Source organism: Elephas maximus, chromosome 15, assembly GCF_024166365.1.
Source record: "Elephas maximus indicus isolate mEleMax1 chromosome 15, mEleMax1 primary haplotype, whole genome shotgun sequence".
Classification (NCBI taxonomy): Eukaryota; Metazoa; Chordata; class Mammalia; order Proboscidea; family Elephantidae; genus Elephas; species Elephas maximus.
Genome location: NC_064833.1, coordinates 55665924 through 55673241, shown reverse-complemented (window position 1 = coordinate 55673241; position 7318 = coordinate 55665924).

Genomic DNA, 7318 nt, shown 5'->3' with positions numbered 1-7318 from the left:
CATTGCTGTCAAGTCGATTTGGACAGAGAAGAACTGTCTCCTAGGGTTTCCAAGGAGCAGCTGGTGGATTCCAACTGCCAACCTTTTGGTTAGCAGCCAAACTCTTAACCACTGCACCAGGGCCAACAGGAAATTAGCCCAACCTGCAAAAGAAGTGTCACTATCAAGTAAAAGACTTGATAAGGAATCCTCAGAATATTCCAAGTACTAGGAAACTTAGAAGGCTGGTTTTAAGCAAGTGAACAACTCGTGCTTTGGTGTCTCAAGTTTTAACTCTTTCGAAGGATAGACTGTATAAACAGAGGGGAAAAGAGAAGAGACAACAAATAGAAAGAAATAAAAAGTTAAGATGCAGCTCAAAGAACAACATCCATTCCTCAGAGAACTCTGGTGGAAGGGCTGTTTGGATATGTGCTGCCCAGCAAACAGGAAGCGCCTACAATAAAACCCAAACCTAGACAGAAGCTGAAGGCATCAGGCAGTTCCACAAGGCATTCACTCTGCGTGTCTGGATTCTCCGGGCAGCAAACGGATTCATAGCCAGCTGCAGAAACCTCTCCTTCCTGGCCACAGCAGGCCGCACAGCAGGGAAGGCTTTGTCACGAGCCCTCCCCAAGCCTGAGCCTTGTTCCATGAGAATTGGTTACTACAGTCACTGATCTTATAGCCCTTGAAGATGAAAACATTAATAGAAACCACTGATTAGGGCTCTTCTGGAAAGCATCAACTATTAAGTGGAAGTGTTGTTGAGAATATAAATTCTGTCCTTGGAGACAAAATTTAACTTCTACATTCAGACCTTTGACTTTCAAGGGCTTTCACCAAGCTTTGATGTGTTAAAACGATCTTAATCGTGGTTTGTTTTTTTGTTTTTTTACCCTAAGTACCCCAGAGAAAGAATAATACCTAAAGTAAACGATAAAATAATGTCCTACTGTTTTTTTTTTAATGTAGAATCTGGCGTAGTGGTTAAGTGCTACAGCTGCTAACCAAAGGGTTGGCAGTTCAAATCTGCCAGGTGCTCTTTGGAAACTCTATGGGGCAGTTCTACTCTGTCCTATAGGGTCACTATGAGTCGGAATTGACTCGATGGCACTGGGTTGGGTTTTGGGTTTTATGTAGAATTTGGGAAACTTGGTGGCGTACTGTTTTAGTGCTATACTTGCTAACATAAGGTCCACAGTTCGAATCCACCACGTGCTCCTTGGAAACCCTATGGGGCAGCTCTACTCTGTCCTATAGGGTCACCATGAATCAGAATTGACTCAACGGCTATGGGTTTGGTTTTTGGTTTATGTAGAGTCTCCTACATTTATTTCTCTTTATTGTGCCTAATTACTTCACTATATGTGAGACCCCTCAAGCATTGTTTGCAATCACATGCTATTTGCACATTAATTATTTGTACTTATTTATATTATATTTTATCCTAACTAATAAAATTGTTTCAATGAACTTCAGATTTAAGGGCAGTTTTAAATGAATTCGAATTTTTATATCAATGTGTTTAGTGCTCGTAAGTGGCTCCCTGTAGCACTCACACCAGCTGAATAAATGGAATCGGTGTTTAGCACCTGGTTCTGTGAATTTTACTCCAATGGTGTTTTCTCAAGAGCAAATAAATTGAACCTCATACTGCTAAACAAAAAATCTGACCTCATTCTTAATTCCCGTTCACGGCCCAAAATCACTAAGATCTAAAAAATAATAATAATAAAAAAAAGCCCACTGAAGATCTACTAGATAGTCATAAAAACATTTTTAACAATACGTAATATGTGATTCTAATTGTTCAGTGCCTGGCTCTGTCTTATACCTGGTTTTTAAAAAGCAGAGTTAGAAGGGCATAAAGTTAAATCCTACAATGTGTCCTGCAAAATCAAAATTCTGAACCTATGGATAGTTCCCTAGACTCACTCTCCAGTTTATATTTCATAAATTGTTTTAATTAAGTGACTTGAATTGTAAAAGATATACTCCACAGTTACAATCCAACCTCTAAAAAGTATTATACTGAAAGCATTTAAGGAATTATGCCAATTGAAAACTCATTTCTCTCTTACATGCACATTATTGGTGGGAAACATGAAAACATTTTAGTTGCATTTTATATTCTATGTACTACACTTAGTAAAACAAAAAGAGTAAAACAGCTAATTAGGGCTATCACAGGGACTGGGAAGCCCTACAATTTTATATCCTTTATTAAAAATAGAATCAACAGGTAAAATGAAGAATTTGCATCATTTAGAATTAGTTCTTCTTGGAATAGCTGCAGTTTTTTGTCTGTTTTGATTTTTTTGTTTGTTTTCTCTTTTTCAAACTTCAGTTCTCTTTAGAGTCTCCCTGCTGGGATTTTCTCTAAAGCAAGCTCAGGTCTGAAACATCAGTTTGAAGGTGTTCCTCTTTTTGACTTCCTTTTCCCCAAGGTGTAGAATTTGTGTTTGTAATGACAAGTAGCATGGGTCCTTTTAAACCAATTTCACATGCACCATGATGTGTGAAACCAACAGTGCAGTGCTACTTTGAGACATTTCCGCATAAACAAATAATACTGTTGTCGGGTGCCATCGAGTCAATTCTGACTCCTAGCAACCTTAAGCGGAAACCCTGGTGGTGTAGTGGTTAAGTGCTACGGCTGCTAACCAAAAGATGGGCAGTTCGAATCCACCAGGCGCTCCTTGGAAACTCTACGGGGCAGTTCTACTCTGCCCTACAGGGTCGCTAGGAGTCGGAATCGACTCGACGGCAGTAGGTTTTGGGTAGCAACCTTAAGTGACAGAGTAGAACTGCCCCTAAGGGTTTTCTTGTCTGTAAACTTTACGGAACCAGATGGCCAGGCCTTTCTCAAATGGGGCCACTGGGTGGATTCGAACTGCCAGTCTTTCAGTTAGCAGCAAAGCACTTAATCATCGCTCCACCAGGGCTCCTAAATGAATAATTACGAGCCTTTAAGTAGGTTGTCTTTGTGTAAAACTCAGAAACCTAGAAACTTTCCTGCTACCCTTGGTAGACTATTTCTCACCACCACCTGAAACGAAGAGGAGCTATAATAATTCAGACAAGTCAGTAATATTATTTCAGACACTAAAAATAATTTTTCTTCTAGTGAATAATTCCTGTTAATTTGCATATCCCCACATTGAGCAATAAAGAAAGAGTGTTTAGCTTTTGGAGAATGTCATGTTTTACAAGTTATTTTCCTTATAATTACAAATTAAAAAAAAAAAGGGTAAATATTAGTAAATAGTCATCAGTAATAGGTAAGATCTCTACTACCAAGTAAAATCACAAACCTCACTTTCTTTTTTTTAATAGCAGTGAATCAAAGAAGCCATCAGCCATCATGGTGAATGAAATTTCCCTGTTTCAGTGTGTAAATTAAAGAAGATAAAGTGAGAGACAATTTCACTATATTTTAGCTGATTTGTCTAAGGGAATTGTCCCTTTTCAAGTTGGCAATCTGTACCCAAAGCCTTAAAGGAAATTATGGTTAGAAATACACTTAGTTACATACAAAAATATTTGCAATATATTGCTGGGTGGAAAAGAAAAGCCTATATAGTGTGATCTCATTTTTAAACTCACTAATAAAATTCATTTTTATGGTAAAGAATGAAGGCCGTTAGACAAGAGACAGGAACTGAGGCACTCACAACCGTGTGAGTGAGCCTGGAAGCAGATTCTGCGGCCCCAGCTGAGCTCTGCAGCCCCAGCCTACGTCTTGACAGCAACCTGGCAAGAGATTGGCTCTGAAAGTAACTTCCCAGGTTCAAGTCCTGGCCACTATATTTACCAGTTTTATGACCTTGGGAGCTAGGAGCCCTGGTGGCACAATAGTTAAGCACTCAGCTGCTAACTGAAAGATTAGTGGTTCCAGCCCATGCAGTGGCTCCAAGGAAGAAAGATCACAGCCTAGGAAACCCTATGGGGGCAGCTCTATTCTGCCATATAGGGTCACTATAAGTTGGAATCAGCTTAACGGCAGCTACCAATGACCTTGGGGGAAAGTTACTTAACCGCTTTGGCCCCCCGTTTCCTTATTTATGAAATTGAAATTATAATAATAGCACAAACATAGGGTTGTTGTGAATAACTTGATTCCATGTAAAGCACTTAGAACAATACCTGGAACATAATAAATGATCAATAAATATTAGCTACTAGTTGCTGTCGAGTCAATTCCAACTCACAGCAACCTGATGTGTGTCAGAGTAGAACTGTGCTCCATGTGGTTTTCAATGGCTGCATTTTTGGAAGTAAATCACCAGCCCTTTCTTCTGGGGCACCTCTGAGTAAACTCGACCCCCAACATTTAGGTTAGCAGCTGAACATGTTAACCATACCACCCAGGGACTCCCAAATATTAGCTAGTATAAGTGAATGGCTTTAAGGAGTGTTTTAGTTGTCTATTACTACATAACAAGTTTCCCCAAAACTTAGCAGCTTAAACAATAAACATTTCTTTTCTCACAATTTCTGAAGATCAAGGTTCTGGGAGGGGCCTCCCATTGCTGTTGAGTCGATTTCAACTCATAGCAACCCTACAGGACACATAAGAACTGCCCCATAAAGTTTGCAAGGCTGTAATCTTTACAGAAAGAGACAGCCATATCTTTCTCCCACGATGCAGCTGGTGAGTTCAAACGACCTCCTACTTTTAGTTAGCAGCTGAGCACTGAACCACTGCGCCACCAAGACTCCTTGGGAGGGGCCTAGCTAGGTGCATTTGACTCAGGTTCTCTCATTAGCTTGAGCCAATCCATCAGATGCAGTCGTCTCAAGGTTTGATTGAGACAGAAGAATCCCCTTCCAAACTGACTTATGTGACTGCTAGCAGGCCTCAGTTCCTTGCTGGCTGTAGGCTGAAGGCCTCCATTCCTTAATACAGGGGTTTCTCCATAGGCTGAGTATCCTCACTGCCTGGCAGCTGGCTTCCTCCACAGCCAGTAAATAAGGGAAAGAAAGAGAAAGGGAAAGGAGGGGAGAAAGAGAAGACAGACAGACGGAGTGTGTGAGTGAATGAGCAGGAGAGCGCCCCAGATGGAAACTGCAGTCTTTTATAACTTTTATAGCTCAGAAGTGATATAATATCACATTTGCCAACTGCTACTGACCATATAGCACAACTCTGGTACAATGCAGGAGGGGACAACAGAGGGTGTGACCATCAGGTGGGGACTTGGGGTGGGAGGTGCATCTTGGAGCCTGTCTACCACAGGAGTAGAACTAGGACTGAAGGGTGAAATTTCATCATAAAGAGAAATTTTGAAAAGTCAATGATATCTAGAGATGGAACACCCCACTTAGGAAGTTGCGAGTTCTCTCTTACTGAAGCTGTCCAAGCTTTAATCTTGGAAGATCTTGGGGAAGAATGATTGGGCTTGAGGAACTTTCAGATCTCTTCCAAGTCTGGGGCTCTATGATTTTTGATTCATGTGTTTCAGTCAGACCTTCACAACTTGGTAGCAAGCCCGTTGATGACAAGGGCCACATTTTTGCTTTTGTCAGTATCCCTCATTTTGTCCAGTCAAGTATTGAAAACAAAGGAAGATCTCCATAAAATCTTGTTCATTCAGGCTGAGGCTAAGGTGACATTAAAACTATTATCAGACTGAATCAATAAGAATTCATGTGTCCATCTGGATGTTTATATATTTTAAAATACAATATTTATATCTGTACCAATTTAATCAGATTCTTTGATTTTGGCGTAATAAGTGCCATTTACCCCTGTTGCATTTCCCTAGGGTCTCCCTGTCCATTTTATGACCTTTTTAAAGGGCTAAGACAACTACCAACCCATGTGATTTCAAGGAATATCTGGCCAGGGAAATGTACAGTTGCTAGGCAACAGAAAAATAAAAACTAAAAAGAAGGTCAAATCATCCAAGATATTTAAAAGGGGAGTGGAAAAACAACGAAAATAAATGAATACCAGTGGCATCTCAGCTCAGTAAGACATTTTTAAACTTTCCATCTCTTGCGGTCTAGATTCAAGTTCTGTACTCCTCCTTTATTGAAGGAGAAAAAAATGCATTTCTTCTCCTGAACTTCCAGTTCAACCACTGTGACCTCCAACCAGAATACAATTCTGAGCAGAGAAACTAGCAAAGAGATAACTGTGTTATTCCAGGTTTCAGGGACTCAGATGCCAAGACAGGACTATACCTGCAATGATTATATTAGGGGAAATGTTTATATGAAAAGGAGGGCACCATGCAGGCTAGGAGAACTATGGAAAAAGGTTGGTTCTAGGGTCCTAAGGAGCCATGCAAAAAGTCACAGGGGAGTCCTTGCACCAAAGTCGGCTTACAAAGGAGTCCTCTGTCTCCCCAGGAACAGGTCTGCCTTTGTATCCCTGCCACACTCAGTCACCCATGAGGAGCTGTGGCCTCTGTGTACACACAGGAATGAATTTCAAAGCAAGGCGGCTGTGACCCTCATTCAATTATGCTCCTTATAGTAGGAGGGTCACGAGGTGTCATTCTCATGGACACGGTAGGCAACAAGTGTAGAATGCAATTATTGTAAAAGGAAAGTACCATTTGAATAGCTAGACACTCTATTTTCAATTGAGCATTTTAACATATAAAACTCTTATCTCGGCTTTTTACTAACCGGTTTCCATGGAGTCGATTCTTACTCACGGTGACTCCACAGGAGTAGAACTGTGCTCCACAGGATTTTCAGTGGCTGATTGTTTGGAGCTAAATTATCAGGCCTTTCTTTGGAGCCACCTCTGGGTGGACTTGAACCTCTACCCTTCTGAGTAGCAGCCCAGTGTTAACTATTTTTACCATCCAGGGGCTCTGGCTTCTTATTAATTGAGGAATTTTTGCATAAATTTCATAAACATTTTAAAAGCCAGTGACTTAGAGACAATCAATCTAAAACTTAAATACATTAGCATTTCTTAACTATTCACTGTAACACACAATTGATTTTCCTGCTGCAACGTTCAAGCCAAAGGAGCCTCTAAAAAATACTATCAATGAAAGGAACCGTGTGTTCTTGTCTGACTTGTGGTTCCCATGCATTTTCACAACCTACACAGAATACTTCTTATGTATCTATAAACCCCACACAAGCCTTTCTCTCCAAGAAAATAGTTTTTTTTTTCTTCCGAAAACACCATCAATTGCATTCTTGGCAGTACTTTTCTCTTCAACTGTTAGACTGTGATCAATTTTCTCTCTCCAACATTTTGGAGAAGTGTGCCGTGGATTGCAATTGGAGGTCACAATTTCTTTCCAGACATTAAGCTCAGAATGTAAGACACAGCCCTACAGCCCAAGAGAAGACAGTTGTCATCGTG